At 41.0% G+C, this 23,931-nt stretch overlaps 1 protein-coding gene across 7 annotated transcripts in view; it reads left to right on the top strand.

Moving 5' to 3' along the window:
* Nucleotides 1-6,167: 6,167 nt before the first annotated feature.
* The window catches only part of GASK1A (golgi associated kinase 1A), a 91,687-nt gene continuing 73,923 nt past the window's right edge, over nt 6,168-23,931 (top strand). The window contains exons 1-5 of one of the 7 annotated variants that reach the window (XM_064589085.1): nt 6,168-9,210; nt 10,297-10,377; nt 12,886-13,000; nt 14,019-14,092; nt 21,297-21,557. The gene's annotated coding sequence lies outside the window, so the exon portion shown is untranslated. Of the gene's footprint in view, nt 10,378-11,590; nt 13,001-14,018; nt 14,093-21,296; nt 21,558-23,931 lie in introns of those variants that run through there. The other 6 variants (XM_054504481.2, XM_045903944.3, XM_045903941.3 and 3 more) reach the window with 6 other exon arrangements.

The following is a 23,931-nucleotide window of genomic DNA, read 5'->3' as shown; positions in this document are numbered from 1 at the left end:
TGCACAAAGCATGAAAGCAAAATGTTCCTGTAATTTCACTATCTCAGGAGATCATACTTTCATTTTTATATGTCCCCTTTTAGTCCTTGTCCCATATATATAAATAATTTTTATAATCTTAATCATAACAAATTAATTTTTTAGTAACTTATTTTAGGCAACTTCCCTCCCCCATTTCCATATAATTTTCATGATTACTATTTGTCAGTGAGTAGACATATCTTTATTATCTATTCCTCTCATCAAATGTTAAATTAAATTTTTGAGCAGTGATTTTATCTTAGTTGTTTGTTTTTTTTTAATTCAAGACATCCATCACAGTGTCCTGCACCCTATAGGCAGTAACTTCTTGCTATTTGAAATTATTGGATGGACATTTAGGATAATTCTTGTTGTATAATAATGTTGCTGTAATCAACTTGGTGATTGTAGCTCTTTTCCTTCTTTTGTATTATTTCCTTGGGATCAATTGTCAGGAATGAGAATACAAATCCAGGAGTATGAAGATTTCTGTTTTTGAAACATGTCATAAGATAGCCTTTATAAAAGTTCATACCAATTTATTCTGTTTCCCAGCAATGTAGCAAATTTGCATTTGCTTGCAACCAGCAGTGGATATTACAATTCTTTTTTTTTTTTAAGATTTTATTTATTTATTTGACACAGAGAGAGAACACAAGCAGGGGGAGCAGCAGAAGGAGAGGGAGAAGCAGGCTCCCCGATGAGCAGGGAGCCTGATGTGGATGTGGGGCTCGACTCCAGGACTGGGATCATGACCTGAGCTGAAGGCAGATGCTTAACCAACTGAGCCACCCAAACGCTCCTACAATTCTTTTTAGAGATTGTTAATTTAATAAGTGTAAAATGGAACCTTAGGGTTTGAGGTTTTTTGGGGTTTTTTTTACATTTCTTTAATATAAATTGTAATACTGAATTTTTTTTTCATGTTAGACTACCAATGCTATTTCTTATGGTGTCAATATTCAATGAATATCATGTACCTTTTTGTGTGCTGATTTTTAAATATTTTTAAAAAGAACTTAAGATCTTTCAAAAGACAGATATTGGAGAAAAATGTTGATATCAACGTGACTGTCTTTCCTTAGATTTTAGGTAAATTGTTTGCCCTGAGGTTTCAGCTCTTTGATGTATTCAAAGGAAATTTTCAGATTATCTGGCTATTTTTTGTTATAAAGGTAGGACCATCCTCTTCGGTTTTCTGCCTCTTGAGAAGAGATGGATTTCTTGATTTTTTATTTCTCAAAGTGAACCACACTTAAAAAAAAAAAAAGAACACTAACCAACTGTTTGCAGATATTCCATAGCAACTAGTGTAATAGGATGATTTTTGAGAAAGAGGAGGCACTTAACATGAATTTCACATTCACCCAGACTTTCTTCCTGAGAACATTTGCCTAATGGCACAGAGTTAGAGCCTTTCTCAGTGTGTGGAGGAGGTAGAGATCAGACCCTCTATTTGTTCTGTGCATGCTGTATTAAGATGGGGAAATGTGGGACCCTCAACTCTATGGTCAAATAATCTTTGACAAAGCAGGAAAAAGCATGCAATGGAAAAAAGACAGTCTCTTCAATAAATAGTGCTGGGAAAATTGGACAGCCACATGCAGAAGAATGAAACTCAACCATTCCCCAACACCATTCACAAAGATAAACTCAAAGCGGATGAAAGACCTCAATGTGAAACAGGAATCCTTCAAAATCCTAGAGGAGAACATAGGCAGTAACCTCTTTGACATCGCCCACAGCAACTTCTTTCAAGATACATCTCCAAAAGCTAGTGAAACAAAAGCAAAAATGAACTTTTGGGACTTCATCAAGATAAGAAGCTTCTGCACAGCAAAGGAAACAGTCAACAAAACAAAGAGGCAACCCACAGAATGGGAGAAGATATTTGCAAATGACACTACACATAAAGGGCTGGTATCCAAGATCTATAAAGAACTTCTCAAACTCAACACCCAAAAAACAAATAATCAAGTCAAAAAGTGGGCAGAAGATAGGAAAAGACACTTCTCTGAAGAAGACAGACAAATGGCTAACAGACACATGAAAAAAATGTTCATCATCATTAGCCATCAGGGAAATCCAAAGCAAAACCACATTGAGATACCACCTTACACCAGTTAGAATGGCAAAAATGGACAGGGAAAGAAACAACAAATGTTGGAGAGGTTGTGGAGAAAGGGGAACCCTCTTACACTGTTGGTGGGAATGCAAGTTGGTACAGCCACTTTGGAAAACAGTGTGGAGGTGCCTCAAAAATTTAAAAATAGAGCTACCCTATGACCCAGCAATTGCACTCCTGGGTATTTATCCCAAAGACAGAGATGTAGTGAAAAGAAGGGCCATCTGCACCCCAATGTTCATAGCAGCAACGTCTGCAATAGTCAAACTGTGGAAAGAGCCGAAATGCCCTTCAACAGATGAATGGATAAAGAAGATGTGGTCCATATATACAATGGAATATTACTCAGCCATCAGAAAGGATGAATATCCAACTTTTACATCAACATGGATGGGACTGGAGGAGATTATGCTAAGTGAAATAAGTCAAGCAGAGAAAGTCAATTATCATATGGTTTCACTTATTTGTGGAACATAAGGAATAGCATGGAGGACATTAGGAGAAGGAAGGGAAAAATGGGGGGGGGGAGAATTGGAGGGAGAGATGAACCATGAGAGACTATGGACTCTGAGAAACAAACAGGGTTTTAGAGGGGAGGGGGGAGGGGGGATTGGTTAGCCCGGTGATGGGTATTAAGGAGGGCACGTACTGCATGGAGCACTGGGTGTTATACAAAAACAATGGATAGTGGATCACCACATCAAAAACCAATGATGTATTGTATGGTGACTAACATAACATAATAAAATTAAAAAAAAAAAAAAAGATGGGGAAATGTGTAGAAAGAGCACCAAACAGTTGACAAGGGATTGGAGGGTGTGACATTACTGGTAGGCTGACCTCAGAGCCATTTTCAGGTCTACCTTATATGGTTGTGCTCATTGTGTATGACAAGAGTAACTGGCCTAAGGGGGCAATCAGGGAGCTGAAATCTTGCCCTGTTCCACTTGGTGTGTCACACATCCACAAGATTGTATCTGTGTAGGGGATGCTCTTTCCTAATGAGCACTGAGGTGCCAGATAGGCCATTCTGTCTATTCCCAGCACCTTTCTCTCTTGCTGTCTTTCACTATACAGTATGGAAAAGCTAAATATTCAGCTTTCTAGTCTATCTTTCATCCTGTCTTACAATGATTATGGTACAGACTGTTACTCATCTCCTAGTCTCCATTCTCCTTTGCTCCTTTTTAAATTTTTATTTATTTATTCATGAGAGACAGAGAGAGAGAGAGAGAGGCAGAGGGAGAAGCAGGCTCCCCGCGGAGCAGGGAGCCCGATGTGGGACTCAATCCCAGGACCCTGGGATCATGACCTGAGACAAAGGCAGACACTTAACCCGCTGAGCCACCCAGGTGCCCATTCTCCTTTGCTCTTATAGAAATTGCTAAATTTCCCAGTTTCTCCTATAGGTATGTTTGGACATGTGACCAGCTACTGGCCATTGTGATGAAATGGTATGTGCAACTCTCTGGCCATGCACTTAAATACATGCCCAGTAGCACCATTAGGCAAAGGAAAACAGGGTCCCACCTCAGGGCATGCAGGGGTTCTTACGTTTTGGAGTTGCTTCCTCTACATTTTTTTTATGTCATCCACTGCTCTTGGGGGTGGCTGGGTCCAATAGTGCTGTCAAATGGGATGCTCCAAGAGTAGATTTTGACATGCGTAGGCCCTAGGCTCTGTTTCTCCCCTTTGGGACACTCTCTGACCTTTTACCCTGTGTGTGGAGTTGACTAGGTGCACACCCATACGGTTGTCCTGAGGTCCCAAGACTGGGCCTCAGTTTTAGGAGGGTGGCTGGCGTGGTTTTTCTTTCACAAGATCACATGAGACTGGGCCATCAGAATGATGGTGACAGTGATTTTGGGTGCTGACAGTGACTCGCTCATGTCACTCACAGGTTGAATTCAGGGCCTCGGCTACTGTGGATCCACTGCTAGCCCTTGGGTATGAGTTGCATGGGCCTTTGTGTCAACTCTTGTTCATCTGTGTTCCTACTGCAATGCTGCCTATGTCTATAACACCCAAGGATAATGGAGGCAGCGACAAATGTCCTTTATCTTGCGTCCCCACATTGTTGGCATCCAGGGTGGTCACTTTCCCCCTGCTACAGGCTCTAGAACCACATGTCAGGCAGTTCTCTGGGAGTAGCCTCTCATATAACCTCTAAGGGCTTTCAACAGGCTTTCTGATGTCCTCTCATCTTTAAGTTGATGTAGCGTTGGGCACCTGGGTGGCTAAATCGGTTAAGCGTCTGCCTTCGGCTCAGGTCATGATCCTGGGTCCTGCGATGGAGTCCTGTGTCGGGCTCCCTGCTCAGCGGGGAGTCTGCTTCTCCCTCTCTTTCTCTCCCCCCGCCCGCTTGTGTTCTCTCTCAAATAAATAAATTAAAAAAAAATAAATTGATGTAGTGTTGCCATGTTGTCCTGGGTCTGTCTTAAGTTGTGCTGGATGGGGATGGATATTTCTTAGATAAATTGAACTGCTCTTCCTACTCTGCTCATGGGTCCACTGCTTATCCTCCCCACTGGTGGTGGTGTGTGGAAGGGAGAGGTGTGATCAACATTGAAAGGCATCATGTTTTAGGAATGGAGTGATTGTAGCAGTTGCTGTGGTCTGAATGTTTGTGTCCCCTCAAAACTCAAATGTTGAAATCCTATTCCCAATGTGATGGTATTAGGAGGTAGGGCCTTTGGGAAGTGCTCAGGTCATGAGGATGGAGTTCTGATGAATGGGATTAGTGTTCTTATAAAAGAGACCCCACAGACTTCTGTAGCTCCCTTCCACTATTTGAAGAAACAGCAAGAAGACCCTGTCTATGAACCAGGAAGAGGGCTCTCACCAGAATTCAACCATGCTGGTCCCTTGATCTTGGACTTCCCAGCCTCCAGATGGTGAGAAATATAATTATTTATAAGTACTCAGTCTCTGGTATTTTGTTACAGCAATCCAAATAGACTGAGACAACAGTTCCAGAGAAGTCATGGTTGTAAAACATGTTATTTAATGATTATGCTTTAACATTCCACATGGTATATTTAACATGTCCAGAAAACGTATTACAATTCACATTTCCTCCATATTCTTTGTAAGATTTGTATTTGTAGTCATTGAAACCATCTTTGAGAGTATCATTAGAAACCAGTATTTGTGGGTGGCATGATGCTGCCATGTCATTAGTCATGATGTAATGTTAAATAAATGGTATTAGAGAACTGAAGAGGCAAAATGATCCATATTGTTTCAATACCATGGTGAGTTCAAGGATTTCAGGGCTGATCAAGAAAAAGACAAGAGAAAGAAAGGAAAGAAAGAGACAAGAAGACCAGGAGATGGCTTGGGTAGCCCCTGTCCTGGGATTGTGGAAGAGGGTAAATCCTTACAGAAGGGGACTGCCCAGTAGGGAAAGAAGGTAAGGAAATTCTGGGGGTGGGCGGGGGGTGGGGGTGGGTCTGGGCTTAGGGGGGCCATTAGAAAGGAGGCTTACCTGTCTAGGCAGTGTCACTCAGCAGCAAGGTGGGAGGCTCTGGGTCAGAGAGCTTTGAAGGGCAGCAGTGGTTTAGGATCTTCTATGGCCACAGGGTTTGTCTTATCTATGGCTAGCAGATGTTAGGTGCAGTTTCATGGTTTATGCAAAGCAGGTAGTCTCTAAATGGCTAAAAATATGCTCATTGGTTTATATTTACGGCAATGGGATGGCTAAGAATTTGCAAAATGTGTAAAAGCATTTAGACATGTGTTTTCTTAAAGCTTGATATAAATTCTTTATGTTTTTAGATTATTTAGACAATTACAACTGAATATTCAATTCAATATTCAAATTGAATTAATTTAATGTTAGGGACAGTGATGTTTTGCTGAAACTAAATTGCTTTTCTTTTCTTTTCTTTTTTTTTTAGATTTTATTTATTTATTTGACAGAGAGAGGGAACACAAGCAGGGGCAGTGGGAGAGGGAGAAGCAGGCTTCCCGCTGAGCAGGGAGCCCGATGTGGGGCTCGATCCCAGGACCCTGGGATCATGACCTGAGCCGAAGGCAGACGCTTAACGACTGAGCCACCCAGGCGCCACCCTAAATTGCTTTTCTAAAATGAATACTATACTAACCACTATGGTTTAGGATCTTTTGATTTTGCCTTGGCATATCTACCCAGCCATGTACCTTGTGATGACTTAGTTTCTTCTGAACAGGAAGTGAGATCCTAACCCTTGCTCTCCCATATTTAAAGGTCTTTTGGGAGTGATCAGAGGAGTTCTTATAAAGGTCTGGGGTCATGCCAACCACTGAGGACTTGAGATTAAATTACCTTGAAGAGATATGATCTAGGTTCCACACAAGGTTCTCATCAATTCTAGGGAAGTGTTGGCCTCAGTAGGACATGACTGAGAGCTGTATGTTCCTCTGGATCCAGCCTTCTTGGCTGTGTGGTGGTTTTGTGGGAGACAATGGTTGAACATGAATGTGAGATAAAAGAGTTGTAAACTTGAGTCCCGTGTAGGGCATTACAGTAGCAAATGAGGACATCCAGTAGTGGTGGACAAATGAAACTAACGAAACCAATCAAGGTAGTCTAAGAAAGGTATGCAGGTATGTAGGCTTCTAGGTGGGGCCTAGACTCACTTCGTCCTGCTACTGACCCTCCCTCCCCATGCAAGGTGGTTCTCCCTACTATGCAGGACCAAAAAGCACCGCCTTCTTGACATCCTTAGGGTCTTCTGGGTGCACAATAAGATCACTACTCTATTTCTCGACTTCCATTCATTCAGCAAACGTTTCGGAGGCTCCTCTGCTCTGCAGTCCCCACCCCGTCCAGGCCAGCCCTTAGCCTTGTTCAGATCTCCCCACCAGACCGACTGCTCTTCCAGGCTCTGAAGAGACACCTCCAGATGGGAAATCTGCCAGGTGGGGCCCGGGCCTGTCTGGACGGGGAACAGGCTGCTGCCGCCTAGGGGAAGGATGATCTATGCGGGATCTATTGCTCATTGGCCTGGCTGGGCCCCGCCCCCTCATCTGATAGCCAATGAAATAGTACCCTGCTTCTTGCTTTAGTCTTAGGCTCCGCCTCCTGCTGGAGATCAGGTGTAGAAGCTTCTTCTGGGTCTCTGGAGGCAGGGAAAGAAGCTAGCTACCGCTTCACCCGCCCTCCCTTTTCCTCAGATGTGTCTCTCAGGAACTAGAAGGGGGTGGGAACCCCCGAGATGTGGGGTCCTCCAAGTTTACTAGAGAGAATTTCAGAAAATGTACAGTGTGATGACGTACTTACGGCGCAGCCCCTATTTTCTTTAACGCGTGAGGGTTTAGTTTGTGAGGACCAGGAGTGGTGCCCCAAACCTGTTAGCTAGAAAGCTGTAGAGGCTGCCGGGAGCCCACGGTGAGCGGGTCTGGCTTGGCCTGAGCAGGAGGTGAAGGACTCCGCGGGAAATGGGCGCAGTTACTGCTGCTACAGGGATCCTCACCCAACCCCTTGAGCTCAACTCGATTCCATGGAGAGGGGGCGCTGACAGCCCCGGGACCCTGGTCTTGCCCGCTGGTTTCTCGTCCCCACGACAGCTTGTGGCCTGTTCAGATTCTGGTACTGACACAGATTCGAGTATTGACACCGAGGTCCTCAAAAAGTTTTAAAGGTCTTCGCTCCAGGACATGCTATCAATAGAGAACACGACTTCCCGGTCGCTCCAGCCCTCTCTTGTCCCAGCTGTGGAGACCTCAGCCCTGCCCCGCGGCCTGTGTATGTCTTAATGGTCTTTCTGCCTTTTCTGGTGGTCCTTCACTTACTTCACTTGCCTGGCCTGGTGTAAACCCAATCTGGAAGCTGTCCATAGAGCCAAGTTTTGGGAATATTGAAATAGTTGGGTCTTTTTACCCCAAGATGGAAGCTATTTACTTCATCCACAAATGGGAGAACGTAGAGCCCTGGATTTGGATTGTCCCATATGAATGTTTAATCTAAAAATCTCATGACGGGGGCGCCTGGGTGGCTCAGTCGTTAAGCGTCTGCCTTCGGCTCAGGTCGTGATCCCAGGGTCCTGGGATCGAGCCCCACATCGGGCTCCCTGCTCCGCGGGGAAGCCTGCTTCTCCCCTCCTTCTCCCCCTGCTTGTGTTCCCTCTCTCGCTATGTCTCTCTCTGTCAAATAAATAAATAAAATCTTTAAAAAAATAAAATAAAATAAAATAAAAAATAAATAAAAATCTCATGACGAGTCCTAGCCACCAAGCACCTAATAGGTGTCCAATGTTTAGCATACAGTTTCATATATACAGTATTGAAGATACGAAGAGATTTCTTAACCTTTTCACATCCTTTGTCACTCTTCTCATTACATTCTCTTAACTTTCCCGTCATTGTCATAATCTAATTGTTAGGGTTCCTAACAATCAGATTAAATATTTGGTCCCTGCTGTTAGTGAAGTGTGTTGGGTTGTGATTTATTTTCAACTTGAGCTTGTTATCTATGCTTCAACTCCATAGATTTGGTTTTCCTCATAGGCAAGTAGGAGGGAATGTTTTGTTGGGTGGTCTCTGCTGTTGTTCTACTTCCAGAGGATTTTCTTTTCACAGATTGTCACCTGTGCAGATCAGACCTTTCTGCTTCAATCCTTTTGTTTCAGATGCCAATATTATTAAGTATCCATTGTAAGGGACATTTATTACAAAGAGAGGACGGCAGTATGATTTAAGGGAACTAGAGCACACAGCTACAAGGGGGACCTATTTACTCAGTATGAATCACTTCTTTTTGTTACCCTGGGACAAAAACCATCCATGAATTTAGCAGTATTACTTGTGTGGGTTTGCATTGTGTTTTCTTGTACCTCCTGCACTAATACCTTCTCTTTTTCCTTATTGGATTCCCTATAATCGCCAAAATATGGTTTTTAGCCTCTCCTAACAGCTCTGTTTCTCTGAAAGCCTCAGCTTCGTCTACCTTCCTGGATGACTTTCCGGATTCACTAAGAAGGGTCAGTGGAGGAATGGGCAGTGTACTGAGTATCTAAAGTCTTTTGTCTGATGCTATTGTAGTACCTGAGACTTACAGCAAACTGCAGAAATGGAGCTGAAATGTAAGTTGTTTTTAAGGTCTATAAGTGCATTCACTTTTGTGCTTGTTAAATAATCCTGACCTGATAGCAGCTATTTGAATTTCAGGTGTTACCTTTAATGTGTAAACCTTGCTGATTCACTCTACTGAATGGCAGAAGGCTTACTTCTTAATGATGCACTATTAACTGATATTAGAAATGAAATTGCTTTGCTTCTCTTATACTATAATATTTAGAACTTGGAGTATTTGAGATACGTCATGAAGTTGATGGATCATTTAATATGGTAGTATGTTTCTTCTCACCATCTACCCCCAACACTTACAAAACTGAATGAAGATCTTATAATCAATCTGTGTATTTAGAGGGAAAAATAGTAGTGGAGAGACATAAGGATATTCCTAATAAACTCTTTCCAAATTCTGTTCTGACTTATTACTTAGGTAATAAAACTGTCCTATTCTAATATTTTAAAGAACATAAGAGGAAAAACAGATCTGGGGGATCTTATGGTGTTTGATGGATTCCTTGTAAATAACTCATTCCTAACTGTACTGTGTGGATTCTAGAGATCTTAACTGGAGCCCCAGCTTTCTTTTCAGCCTATCACATTCTATTCACTAACCACTTTAGTTTCCTTTTCTGTCCTCTTTCCTATGATGTTTCTCTGGATTACTGAAAGTTACAGATTTCTCAGTCTACCTCCTCATCACACATTCTTGGGATGATTTTTTTTTAAAGATTTTATTTATTTATTTGAGAGAGAGAATGAGAGAGAGCAGGGTCAGAGGGAGAAGCAGACTCCCCGCAGAGCAGGGAGCCCGATGCAGGACTCGATCCAGGGACTCCAGGATCATGACCTGAGCCGAAGGCAGTCGCTTAACCAACTGAGCCACCCAGGTGCCCCTCTTGGGATGATTTTTGTTTCCTTTCTGTGTTCCTCTCTATGCCCACTATTTCATCACTGAGATGAGAATTGCCATGATACAAGGCAGTAACTGATGAATAGTAGTAGTTCACGTAGCCTCAAACAGGGGGGTCAGATGTGTGTACAGGAGTTTTGGTCAGTAGGGTTACTGTTACTAAAGCTTCTTTCTTTATCTTCAGCTCCTGAGACTTACTTTTCCCCAAGATAAGAATAAAAGAGGTCAGATGATGACAGCAATATCCTTAAAAGCCAGGCCCCAGGTGAGCTGTGTTTCCTCTACCTCTGCACATACACATGTGTGTATATACATATGTATATTTATATATGCGTGTATACTTTCATGTATGCATGTACAAATGTACGTTCAATATAAATATACATTTATATAAGTTATATACATGCATATGTAAGTATACATGCATATATAAAAATATATGTAACATATTTTTATATTTGCATATATAAACGATATAAATTTACTGTCCTATTGAGATATAACTTATTTATGACACAAATCTGAACTGTATAGCTCGCTTTTTAGAAATATATACCCTTGTATTACCATCACTCATATTAAGACATAGAACGTTATTGGTATCTCAAAAGACTACTTTATGCACCCCCCTGAAGTTGACCATTATTCTGACCTGTCATCATAGATTAGTTTTATTTGTTCTTAGATGCATATGAATGGAGTCATTCAACATGTACTCTTTTGTATCTGCCTTCTTTTGTTCAACATTATGTCACTGAATTTTGCCCCTGTTCACACATAGCAGTAGTTTGTTCTTTTTCATTGCTGAATAGTTTTCCATTATATGGTTATACCACATTTTATTTACTCATTCGTAGAATGTAGCTGGACATTTTGGTTGTCTCCAGATTTTAACTACTGTGAATAAGAATGCAGTGAACGTTTTTGTATATGCCTTTTGGTGGATGCATGCACTCGTTTGTCTTGGCAATACCTTTTGGAGTCAGATTGCTAAGGCATAGGGTATACATATTTGGTTAGTTTTAATAGGTGCTTCCCAACAATTTTCTGAAATGGTTGTTCCAGTTTATACTTTTACCAGCAGTATATGAGATTTCCAGTTGTTCTACATCCTTGCCAACACTTTTTGTCATTCATTCTTGATAGCTCATTGAGGTTTTAAATTTTCCTTTTCCCCAATAAGCAGTGATATGGAGCACGATTTCATAATGTTTGTTGGCTACATGGATATCCTCTTATGTGAAGTCCTTGTTCAGATATTTTCCCCATTGTTTATTACATCGTGTGTGTTTTCTTTTCTCCACGTTGTAGTCCTTTATTATGGATATGAGCCCTTTGTCAGGTATATGTATTATGAAATATCTTCTCCTGGTCTGTGGCTTTTTCACGGTCTTCATGGTGTCCTTTGAAAAGCAAATTTTCTCTAGCCTATCCCAAGTAAGCAGCATTTTCCTATGCCTCTCTATCCTCACTATCTTTGCATGGGGGTGGGGAGTCATAGGCAGATCTGAGAGCTTTGTGCCCACGATAGTGGGGCAAGGAGACAAGAATGAGGGAAACACTGGCAAAAAGCAGAATTGGGATATGGCAGTAAAATGACAGCCCAAATAATCATCCAAATACATTACAAGGTGGGGAGGGACTTAGAGCTAAGGTGATGGCCCCATCCAATTATATGTTAGTTCTCCTTTTGTATATGTACTTTCAGACCCAGGCCCAAGCCCAGCTTGTATATAGTAATCTATTTTGAGGTCACATATGTTTGGAAGCTCATAATGGAGATGGATTTGGTTCTAACTGGAAAAGTGTGCTGAACTCTGCCTGGCTGTCTGCCTTTTATTCTGTGTCCTCTGCCTCCACACCTTTCAAATTTCACACAAAAACCCCTCTGGCACATGAGGGACCCAGTGCTAAATACTCATCATTGTAGATGCCCTTGATGCCCTTCCTATGCCTCTCAGTAATGGTTTTGACCATCACCAAAGTCCTGAGGCCTGAGAGAGCAGGAACTTGTCCTCTCGGGAATCAGTAACTTTTGAAGACATGACTGAGTACTTCACCGAGAAGGAATGGGCCAGCTTGGTGCCTGCTTATAGGGCTTTGTAACAGGGATTGATGCTGGAAAACTATGGGACTGTGGCTTTCTTACGTAAGGTCTCTTTGCTACTCATGTCTGCCTGGGCCCTTAGAGGTTAAAGCGTTCTCTTATAACTATTAGCTGACCCTGAATGGCAATGCCAAGGGTTGCCAGGCAAGGAGAGCCCTCCATGACTTATGACCTCCAAGAAAGTTTTCCTTCTTTTTACATCATAAAAGTTACTCTCTCTCCCTAAGTGTCTTAGAGGTGATTCTCTGGATACAGTGGGGCTGGAGCCAAATCTTGGTACCTTCTCGCTAGTATTGAACCTCCAGGTTATCCTGAGAGAACTCGCCTATTAGTCTCCCTGTGGGAGCTGCTCCATCATGTGTCTGTTTCCCCACAGTGGGAATTTTATACTCTCTAACTAAGAAGGTAAGAAGTTTTGTTTCCCTTTTAATAGAAATTTGTATCTCAGAATTTGTTTCAGGCTTCCTTGGGAGCACTAGTCAAAGGCTTCTCTCCAGGACACCTCCCTATACCTCTTTAGGGTCCCTCTTGCTCCATTCACCCAGGAATCACTCTCCTCATTTTGCAGCCACAGGCTGTGATTGGCTACTATGACTCTGCTCATCATAGGATATATTTCAAAAATAAGAATATTTACCTACTCATCATCTTCTTTCCTTCAAGTAGTGTCACTGACTTGCAAACCAGTTCTGATCTCTCAGCTGGCGCAAAGGAGAGAGCTATGTTTCACCCAGCCACAGGGAGCCCTAAGCAAGAAGAGCAGGAGAGCTGGCCCCAAAAGGTAAGTTGAGCAAAGGATGCTCTTTATAACTTTTTCTCTTCCTTTGCTTTTGTTTCATCAAAATGAAAGATGTGTGTTCTCTGTGCCTCATCAGGGAGTATATTGGGACCCTTGATCACACTCTTTGTGACTGGTCTGTTATTCATTGCCTCCCATCCCTTTAAACCATTTGTACACAACAAATTCTGTTTTGCACACACTGGGATGCTTTCATCCCTGGGGATATGTGGAAAATTTTTTCTAAATACTGGTTATGTGTGATCACCTTTGTCCAGTTTCCCCCAGTTTTACAAAACTGATAAGCTCGGTGCGGTATTATCTTGTCTATTAACCAACAGGACATACAGAAATTATTTTGGCTTTTCATGATAATTAACATATTACTAACTTAAAATAATTTTTTATATTGACATACTTTAAGGTAGCCGACAGATATTACAGTTTTCCTCTCCCCTTTAGGACACATCTCAAAAATAAGAGTATTTTCCTACTTCACTAAAATACTATTACAGGCAATAAAATTTAAAATTCCTCAAAATCGTCAATTCTGGGGAGATAGGAGAAAAGCTTGATTCTTTACTTTTAAACATTAGTTTTCAAAATAAGGATTTAAGAGCCATCTTAAATGCTGTTAAGTGCACATATTCTTTTTCTATAGACTCATGGATTTTCATAGATTTAATGGTTTTTGATTCATTAAAATTATGTACAAAACCAGCTCTCGTGTCCTTTTTTAAAAAATAGCTTTATTGAGGTACAACTCACAAACTCTACTCTTCACCTATTTAAAGTGTACAGTTCAGAATGGGAGAAGATATTTGCAAATGAATATTTTCTGGTAGGTCATTTTAATTCCTTTTATGATTTTTTTAAACTATGTTTTGAGTTATTTTTCTAGCGGATTACTCTAAGGCTTACAACATACATCTTATCAGAACTTACTTCAGATTTATACTAGCTTAATTCCAGTAAGAAACTTTACTGAAACATTTTCTATTCCCTTCTTCCCCACATGCAGGTTATTAGGCCCTCCCCTTTTTGGCCTGGTCACACCAATCCAGCCCTACCTCTTGCCTCTCCCCAAAGGACTCTGTGAGTACCAGACAGTTCTTTCTCCCCACTCAACACCACAAACACTCTCACTTCCTACCTTACAGCCCTTGCTCTTTGCTTTCTCAGATGCCCTCCTACTTCTCTCTCCTTTCCTTTGATCTTTTCTGGATTTTATTAGGCCCGTTGAGTTTGCACTATCTTGCCTTTTGCACTATCTTACATGCACCCTCCTCCACCTTGAATTGTTACCTTTTCTGTAGATGGCAACATTACATTTACTACTCAATGATATACAGGAGTTCCAGCCCCCGCCCCACCCCCACCCCGGCGGACTCAGATTTTTATTTTTAACCATTGTAACCAAGTTGTCACTTCTCAAGGACAGGAATCACATGGATAGATGAAAAAAAGATCAGGAAGTTTGGATATGTTTCCACTGTAAATGAAAGTATGGCATGACCATCTGAGTGTAGGCTATAGGAATGGTAGAAGTGAGTGATTCATTCCACTCAAGAAGGGAAACCGTTCCACAGAAACTGAAGATGTTGCTTTAAGAAATGGACCTTGTAGAGAGCTGTTTATGCCTGGACCATGTAGGAGGCTGTAACCTAGTAGGAAATGGAAACTGCCCCTCAGTTGCACTTCTTCAAGGGGTGATTTTATCAGGGCTACCCCATACAATGGGATACTAGCCACTTGCCTCATGGGACATTTCGCAGGAGATTGATCTATTAAACAAAAAGTCAATTTGTTGTTTTTCTATGTGGTACATCTTTTCTAGGTCCAAAGGATTATTTGCTATCTGATTTCCATCTGTCTGTCTCTCTCTCCCTCCTTCCATAACAGAGTACAGTAGCTTCATTATGAAAAAGTATAATCCTTTATAGGTTGGCTGCTTCTAGATGATATCTTTAGGAAATAGTGTGATAGGTTACCTCCCTTTCCCTTGTTCACCCTTATTTGTATCTTGCAAATAATACGTTCTTTTATTGTAACCAAAGGTTATGCTTGGTTGGAAGCTGTGGTTTCGAAAAATACAGGTGAGCCAGATGTTGGTGACCTTGAGCCAGGACAGTCACAACTTATTTAGAGACCATTTTATCCAAGGGTAGAGAGTGTGAACTCAGAACAAGGTCTGGTAGCTGAAAGCAGTAATGTCACTTAGAGAAATGGCCTAGAGGACAGAAACTGTGAAAGAAAAGAAGAAGCCTGCTAATGGAGTTTAAGCAGTGAAGGGGTTTGGAGATCAAAGGATAGGGAGCATTAATCCACAGATTCATCTCTGGAGGGCCAGATTGCTGCCTGGAATGTGGTACCTGTGGCCTGAGTGTATTGTCTGGTAACTACATTGGAAGTGATAGATGATAAGTAATTTAATCTATGCACCGTTCCTGGATTTCTGATGAGAAGGGAGCTTATCCTTAATATCTATGTATTGAGAGGGAAATAACCAGGCTAAGGAGGAGATAAAGGAGACGTAAGCTCTCACCTTAATCAGTCCTGTACCTCAAGCTAGTCCCACTGGGTTCTGTTAATTTCATGTATTTGTAATTATAAGCCTGCATGGCACTCCTTTTGTCTGGGGCATATTGGGCCCTTTGAATGTGCTAGGGAACTGAAAATGTTTAGTACAATGCTGGGAATTATCTTGAGAGTTAATGTTGGAGGGGTGAACAGCACCCTAGATCATTGAGAAACTGGTATGCCATGCTAAGGAGTCTGAACTTCCCGGACAGAGGAAGCAAGGTCACTCGAGGCACTGGAGGACTTAAGGGTCAGTGAAATAGGAGCCCGGAAAGCTAGATAGACCAGTGCTTCCTAAATGGGAGTCTGTGGACCAGTCATGACAACATTTCTACCAGTCTGTGAAGTGAGGAAAATGTAGTGAAAATCTCTGTGTATAGGCGGAGCTGTATATGTTCATACGTGATGGCCCACAGTTCTTGGTACCTTACACTGAACTTGTCCTTTCTCCTTTTTGGCATTAACTTGATCTTTTATGAAATAATTATGAAGACTGTAGACTTTTGGTATAGTTCTGCTTTGTTGTTTAATGCTCTTTATTGAAAACTAAAAAAGGTGGTTGTGCTGTATTTCTGCCTTCTCTCCTGGCCATTCATGGTTTTAAAACTGTTTTTGTGAAGTCAAAGAGATAGCTAACCAGTAGTACAAGCTTTTCTGGAACATTTAGCTCAGAGGTTAAACTAATGCTTCTCAGACAACCTGTAGTAAAGGATTAGTTCTCCAGTTCCTCTGCCAATCTTACACTGACAAGTAAATGCTTCTGCAGTGGCACGTGACTAATGACACAACTCATGCTACATGCAATTCATTCTATGAGTTCAAATCTAGTATCAATCCCGTATGAGGCGACTGATCATATGCTGGGTGTCTTGGCTCTGTCAAGTCGCTATATTCCCTTTAAAACATTTATTCTCAATTTCTGCACCTGTGGGCCCGAATGAAACAGTCCTACAAACTGCCTTTTGGTTGCAGAGCATGAGACTGTATCTTTATGGATGAAATCAGGAGCCTGTCAGTTTTGTGGGCCAAGCTGTTGAGGAAAATTGGTCAGTCCTGTGGTCAGAATACCTTAAGTGAAAGTCATTACTTTTCCTGGGACCCTGGAGGCTAAAGGGGACTCTATGAGACCTTGGAGAAAGAAGTAGTGTGACTGGACAGAGGGTCAGGAGTTAGAAGCTGGGCTGCAGTGTATAATTTTCGGAGGGATGATTGCAACCATTAAGGGCTCTTCTTGCATAACACCTGTGCGGATTGTGATTGTGTCATTGTGTTTTATTTAAATTGTGTAATTTGTATCTCCCAGATTGTTACACTGCAGTAAAGATATGCTCTTAAATGAACTGTGAATGTGTTGTTAAGGGGTGCTATGAAGAAGGGCTACTTTTTTTTTTTTTAAGATTTTATTTATTTATTTGACAGAGAGACCCAACGAGAGAGGGAACACAAGCAGGGGGAGTGGGAGAGGGAGAAGCAGGCTTCCCGCCGAGCAGGGAGCCCGATGTGGGGCTCGATCCCAGGACCCTGGGATCATGACCTGAGCCATCCAGGTGCCCCAGAAGGGCTACTTTAGAGAGTGAGTCAAGGCAGAGGTGGCTAGACTCAAGTTAAGTTTGGGAGCTCCCTGGGAGTGGCCTCTTTGGTTATGTGGCTGAAATGTCAGCTGTCCATTTGTGATGGAATCAACAACTCTGCCTGCCATTGGTAGCCTTAAGTATCCTCGTGGGGTGTAGTGCATAACAGGCAAGGGGGGCGGTGGGAGGGCATGTTTGTAGAATGCTCAGAACAAATTGCTAGCATGGCCTACCCTTTCCTACTGAGACCCATATGATGTTCTGATGTCTCCCTTATGTGACTAGAGGGCCTTTTCTGAACAGCCCTGTGCAAGAAGTCCTCTTCTCAGCAATAATTGAAAAAACAATAGTTAAACTACCATTTATTGAGTGCTTACCATGAGCCAGGTACTGTGTTATGGATTTGCATGCTTGATCTCAATCTTGTAATTGTTCTGTGAGGTAAAGGGTTATTATTGCCACCATTTCATAGATGAATACATTGGGATTTATTGATAAGTCAGAATTGAAACCCAGAAAATATGACTCCAGAACCCTTACATATGATCATAGTTGTACCACCTCCTTTATTCATCTACTCCTATTGGTGCTTTATGCCCCAAGCTAGAATCTTTGAAGTTAGGGATCCTAAACTCTCTTTTCCCTACTCCTGGACCCATGCCACTGAAAGACCTCATTTGATCCAGCTCCCACATATGGAACCCACAGAAGAGCCAATCACAGCCTCTGTTCTACCTTCTCTCCAGGACTGGGAGCAGCTGAAGATCTTGGTCAAGAGCCTTTCTAGTGCAGAATTAAACACTTAAAAAAATAATGGGAGTAAGAGAAAGAAGGGCTGTGAGAAGCAGCTGCAGTCTTGATCACGTGCCTGGGGATGAGGAAGAAGGTTATAGAGAACTGTGTTGGTTGGAAACCAATGTTACATAAATGAAAATATATGTGAAGATCTGACTGTGTATGTGGCAGAGCCAAATGTTGAAATAGGCAAATGTGCCAAGGAGATAATAGCTACTGGGACCTGCTAAAAATTGAACTAATTTTAAGCAATACACTTGGGTCTCACTTTCATTTGATTATTCAAAGGTTGTTCAAGCATTATGAATATTATCATAGGACAGTTTAAAAAGTTATTACACTGTTGTCTAAATAAATTATAACTATTTTAAGTAAAATGTAAAGAAAAACGTACCTCCCAATCCCATTTTTATTTATCCATGTTAGCCCTTGTACATATGTATATACAATTGAACCATAACAGATAAAAGATTATACTCTGCTTTTCTTCCATTATTATTATCTTAAGCATTTTCCCTCTTCCCCAGGTCTGTATACTTTTCATAATTACTGTTTGTCATTCAGTTTGTCATTCAATACCTTCTTATTCCCCCTTTCCAAGTTGTGACTGTTTTTAGGGTAGAGACTATGTCTTTTTTTTTTTTAAAGATTTTATTTATTTATTTGAGAGAGAGAGAGTGAGAGAGAGAGCGCAAGAGGGGGAAGGGTTAGAGGGAGAAGCACACTCCCCGCCGAGCAGGGAGCCCGATGTGGGACTCGATCCCGGGACTCCGGGATCATGACCTAAGCCGAAGGCAGTCACTTAACCAACTGAGCCACCCAGGTGCCCGAGACTATGTCTTAATCATATTTTCCTCTCTAGCATCCATCCAGTAGGTGGTAGTTCATTTTTATTGAAGTTCATTAATGAGCATTAGGAAATTTCTATTTGTGAGCTTTGTAAATGATGTTACTGTCAACAGTGCCATGGATAGTATTTTCCCCTCTTCTTTTGAATGATTTCCTTGGAATAAATTCTCAGGAATGAGATTAACCAAATCAAAGGATATAATCATTTTTATGTTTTAAAAACATGCCTTCATATTGCCTTAAAAGATTGTACTAATTTACTCTGCTAATAGAAATGTATAAATACAGTACTTGATTTCAATCTTATCAGCAGTAGGTATTATAATTTTAAAAATACTTTAAATTTAATTGACATAAAATGTGACTTCTTTCTTTTTTATTTATATATTTTATATTTTGCTACTATAATTAGTAAGGCTGAATGTATTTCTATGTTCGCTTGTTAATTTTAATTCCTACTGTGAAAAATTTGTTTTTATATCATGTGCCTTTCAGTCCACTGAGCTCTTAATGTTTTGCTTAAGAATTTAAGATCTTGAATGCAGTATAGAAAAACTCATTGTTATTCAACCTCCAGAGAAGTGATACTACTCGTTTCTACTTTATTAAGTTCTAAATATTTTTCTAATTTATATTGTGATATATTCTTTGACTTGTGAATATTTAAAAGTATATTCTTTAATTTCCAAACAGACGAGGATTTTTTAGTTATCTTTTGTTACTGATTGCTAGCTTGGTTGGATAGTTGTCAAAGAATATAGTCTGTATGATTTCAGTCCTTTGAAATATGTTGATACTGCACAATGGGTCAATTTTGGGAAATGTTCCAGACTTTAAATTTTTGTAAAACTTTTGTAATTACTAGATGCAGTATTGTATATCGATCCATTAGGCCAACTTTGTTTTCATATTCTTCAAATATTTTATTTATTTTTAAAATTTTTATTTAAATTCAATTAGCCAACATATAGTACATCATTAGTTTCAGATGTAGAGTATACCTTGACTACGATTGGTCTGTTTTGCCAATTATTGAGAGGCATATTTTAAAATTTCATATTGTGCTTCGGGCTTTGTCCATTTTTCCTTGTTTGCTTACCAGACTTTGAGGCTGTATTTCCAGGTTTGTATAGGGCCTCAAGGGTCTGGATAGGCATTATTGATGTGTGGATGGTGGGCAGGCCCCACACCACTGTGGTCCTGAAATAGTGTTCTCCAGGTCCTTTTTTCCCTCTTAACCTGGGGCAGCAGTACTTTCCTACTGACTCTAACAGGGACTCTGCGACTGAGGAAGGGAAAGTTGCAAGTTGGTTAGAAAATAGAGGAGACAGAGAAACAGAGGTGGGGTCAGGAAGGCACAGCTGCCAAAAGATTGCCAGGGAGGAAGAAAAGAGGCAGTTATTTTGACAGTGTTTTCAAATATTCCCAGTTACCAAGGAAGAAATTACTTTTGGGGAGAAAGTTTTGAAGGCTTTTCCTATCACTTCCTGCCATGCCTCCAAATGGTACCCATGTACAGATGGGCCTTTTGTGTCCTTCATATCCAACACAAACTCGATTTTTTTGCTCTGTGAAGTCCAGATCCACCCCATGCACATCATTCAGTTCCCTTTGACAAGAATGCCTCCCCTTCCCCCGTTGCTCACTTGGAGAACTGCTTCTCATCCTAAACACTGAGCTGGCCACAAGTCCTGGAAGCATTAGCTCATCTATTCAAACAGATTTAATTCTTCCTCCTCCAGGTGTCAAGAGCAGCATGTTCATATCTTTCTGATAGCTCTAGTCATATTACTCACTTCCACACACTCTCTCTTTCATCTGGAGATTCTTGTGGGCAGAGGACTGTGTTATCTTTGTCACCCTGGCCCCTTACACAGTTCTTGGCACATAGGAGATATTTAATAAATATTGAATCAAGAAGTGAGTGAGTGAAGTGATTTCAGCAATCAGTAGATATGGTATATATTGGACAATTCAATCACTTTAACATTAGTTCACCCAGGATTACACCTGTGAATAAGTTAGTCATGGCATCTGTCCTCATGTTGCTCAGGAAAACCCCAAGAAGACAGGCAACCATCTCTGGGGGAAAGCAAGGACTCTGGTAAGAAATATAGTTTCGTGAATCTCACATTGGAAGATCAGCTGGTGGTGAAAAACAGTGGGGTGGGCCTTGCTCAGGATAAGGTTTATGAGATGCCCATGGCAAGGGGTTGGTTGAGTTAGAGCCTGTTAGAAGGTAGGAGGCTCTAAAGACACCATGAGCACACAGCCACAGATCTTCTCAGTAAGGTACAGATTATGGGATCAACTGTACTCACTGCTCTAAATTTGTCTGATTCTGTCTCTACCCTTGTGAGACCAGGATATTATACTAGGAAAAAACCAAGACTGATTCAAGGCATAGAAAAGCTTCCACATGGGAAAACTGATCATAGAGTAGAACTATTTTACTTCTTCAAATCCTCATTATTTAAAACATATCTCTCTTACTTTTGATTCAGGGACTAGCCTGGATGTGTCAAATCCTGCCAGTCAGCCTTGAAGCTCAGTGCATTGTGAGGGGATTTCTGTCCACGACTGGTGAGAGAAATTCAGGATACTCATTACTCTGAATTCTCAGAATCCATCTTCAGATCTTAAATGGTGTGGTCAGCTAAACAGTATCTCCTGAACTTGAAAGAAGTGTTCGGCATTAGGAAGCATGTTGAGCTGATGCTGGCCTTCATTCATTCTCTACATTGCTGCTTGGGTACAAGAACAAGGTAAGAGAATCATCATTTTTTTATTGAGGGTTCTATGAGCAAGGCCTTGGTGAGTGTGGAAGAGAAGAAAGTTGTCATTCAAGGGGCACCTGGGTGGCTCCATCAGTTAAGCATCTAACTCGGTTTCTACTCAGGTCATGATCTCAGTGTCCTGAGGTAAAGCCCCACCTCGGGCTCCATTCTCAGCAGGGAGTCTGCTTGAGATTCTCTCTCTCCCTCTCCCTTTGCCCCTCCCCCTGCTTGTAGGCTCTCTCTCTTTCTAAAATAAATAAATAAATCTAAAAAAAAAAGAAATTTGTCATTCGATGAGCACTTATTAGGATTAAGCTCCTTCCATTCATTGTTTTAAGACTTTCTAACAAATTTCACAAGGGAGGCGTTATCCCCATTTTAAAGATGGGGAAACTGAGGCCAGATGGGTACATTTTTTGGTCTAAGGTTACACAGCCATCAGTGACAAAATTCAGTTTTAAACCTAGGTTTGACTATCTCCACAGTTCCAAGTTCTCTTTCTTCATGTGATTTGCGAGATGAAGCTGAAGCTGTAGCATTTATAATTTACTTAGATAAGGTTCCTAAAACTATGTTTAATTACAAAAAGGGACAGCAACTTAAAATAGATAAAACAGGGCTACTTTTGTTGACACCAAAATTTTCATAATATATTGCTACGTGAGGAAAAGCGGGCTTGAGAATAGCAAGGTAGGCTTCAGTGGAGGCAAACAGTGAGATGGATTGTGCCCACCACCCAGATCCAGAGGCTTCCTTGTGGTTCTTACTAGTCAACCTCCTCCCAAGGGTTAACCATTCTAATGATTTCTATTGCTGTAAGTTAGAGTTATCTGTTCTCCATACAAATAAAATCACTTAGTGTGTACTTTTTAATGTTTAGATGTCTTCATCACATTTTGTCTGTGAGATTTATCCATATTGTATATAGCAGAGGCTTTTAAAATTGCTGAGTATTATTCAATTAACTGACTATACCACTGGTTGATGGATATTTAGGTGGTTTCAGATTTGGTGCCATTGTGAATAAACCTACTATGAACATTGTTTTATATGTTTTTGGCTTCCCTATTTGCTCATGTCTCTTGAATATCTATCTATCTCTCTCTATCTATCATCTATCATCTATCTATTGATATTTATATAAATTTGTATCAGTTAATTAATATATGGGTGGAATTGTTGCCTCATAGGTTGGGCATATGTTTAGCTTTAGTAGGTGCTGCCAAAAGTTTATAAAAGAGTCATAATGATTTATACTGTTTCCAGCAATGTATGAGAGTCTTTGTTCTGCATTCTCTTCCTCTTTAGTGTTTTATTTTTTTAAAAATTTTATTATGTTATGTTAATCACCATACATTACATCATTAGTTTTTGATGTAGTGTTCCATGATTCATTGTTTGCGTATAACACCCAGTGCTCCATGCAATACGTGCCCTCCTTAATACCCATCACCACGCTAACCCATCCCCCCACCCCCCTCCCCCCTAGAACCCTCAGTTTGTTTCTCAGAGTCCATAGTCTCTCATGGTTCATCTCCCCCTTCGATTTCCCCCCCTTCACTTTTCCCTTCCTACTATCTTCTTCTTTTTTTTTTAACATGTAATGTATTATTTGTTTCAGAGGTACAGGTCTGTGATTCAACAGTCTTACACAATTCACAGCACTCACCATAGCACATACCCTCCCCAATGTCTATCACCCAGCCACCCCATCCCTCCCACCCCCCACCACTCCAGCAACCCTCCGTTTGTTTCCTGAGATTAAGAATTCCTCATATCAGTGAGGTCATATGATACATGTCTCTCTGATTCCTCCTTAATGTTTTAAATAGTAGCCATCTGGTGGCAGTATAGAGGTAGTTTAGTGGTTTTAATTTGTATTTCCCTAATGACTAATAAGGTTGCGTACCAATTTCATAGGTGTACTGGCCTATGGATATCCTTTTTTGTGTGGGGAGTAGAGTTGGGGTGAGGGTACCTAGTCTGCCTCAGGGGCTTGCATAGTTTGAACTTCTCACTGGCACCAAGAAGGGAGCCCTCAGGGTTTCTTACAGGTCTGTCCGGGTGTGGGGCAATAGGAGAAGAGAAAGCTGTTAGCAATCAAACATCAATAATGGAATGATACTCTTTATTACAATGTCTCTAAGATCTGTAATGGTGAGAAGACCATAAACCTTAATATTCACTGAAATAATTAATACTTGCCTTGTTGCATGCAGTTGGGACACTAGATAAATCAGTATGAAAATGCGATACTGATGATTTTAACTCTTTGGGCTAGGCCAGAGAATTAGCATTTAAGTGTGCCTATGTTTTGCTTGGCTGTACTGTGACTGTTTTATGAGTGAGAACTAGAAGTAGA

Source organism: Mirounga angustirostris, unplaced genomic scaffold (genome assembly GCF_029215605.1).
Source record: "Mirounga angustirostris isolate CCGP_5_RB_7025 unplaced genomic scaffold, mMirAng1.0.hap1 SCAF_1, whole genome shotgun sequence".
Lineage (NCBI taxonomy): Eukaryota > Metazoa > Chordata > Mammalia > Carnivora > Phocidae > Mirounga > Mirounga angustirostris.
The sequence above is the reverse complement of the archived record's forward strand: the minus strand, read 5'-3'. Positions and strand labels throughout refer to the sequence as shown.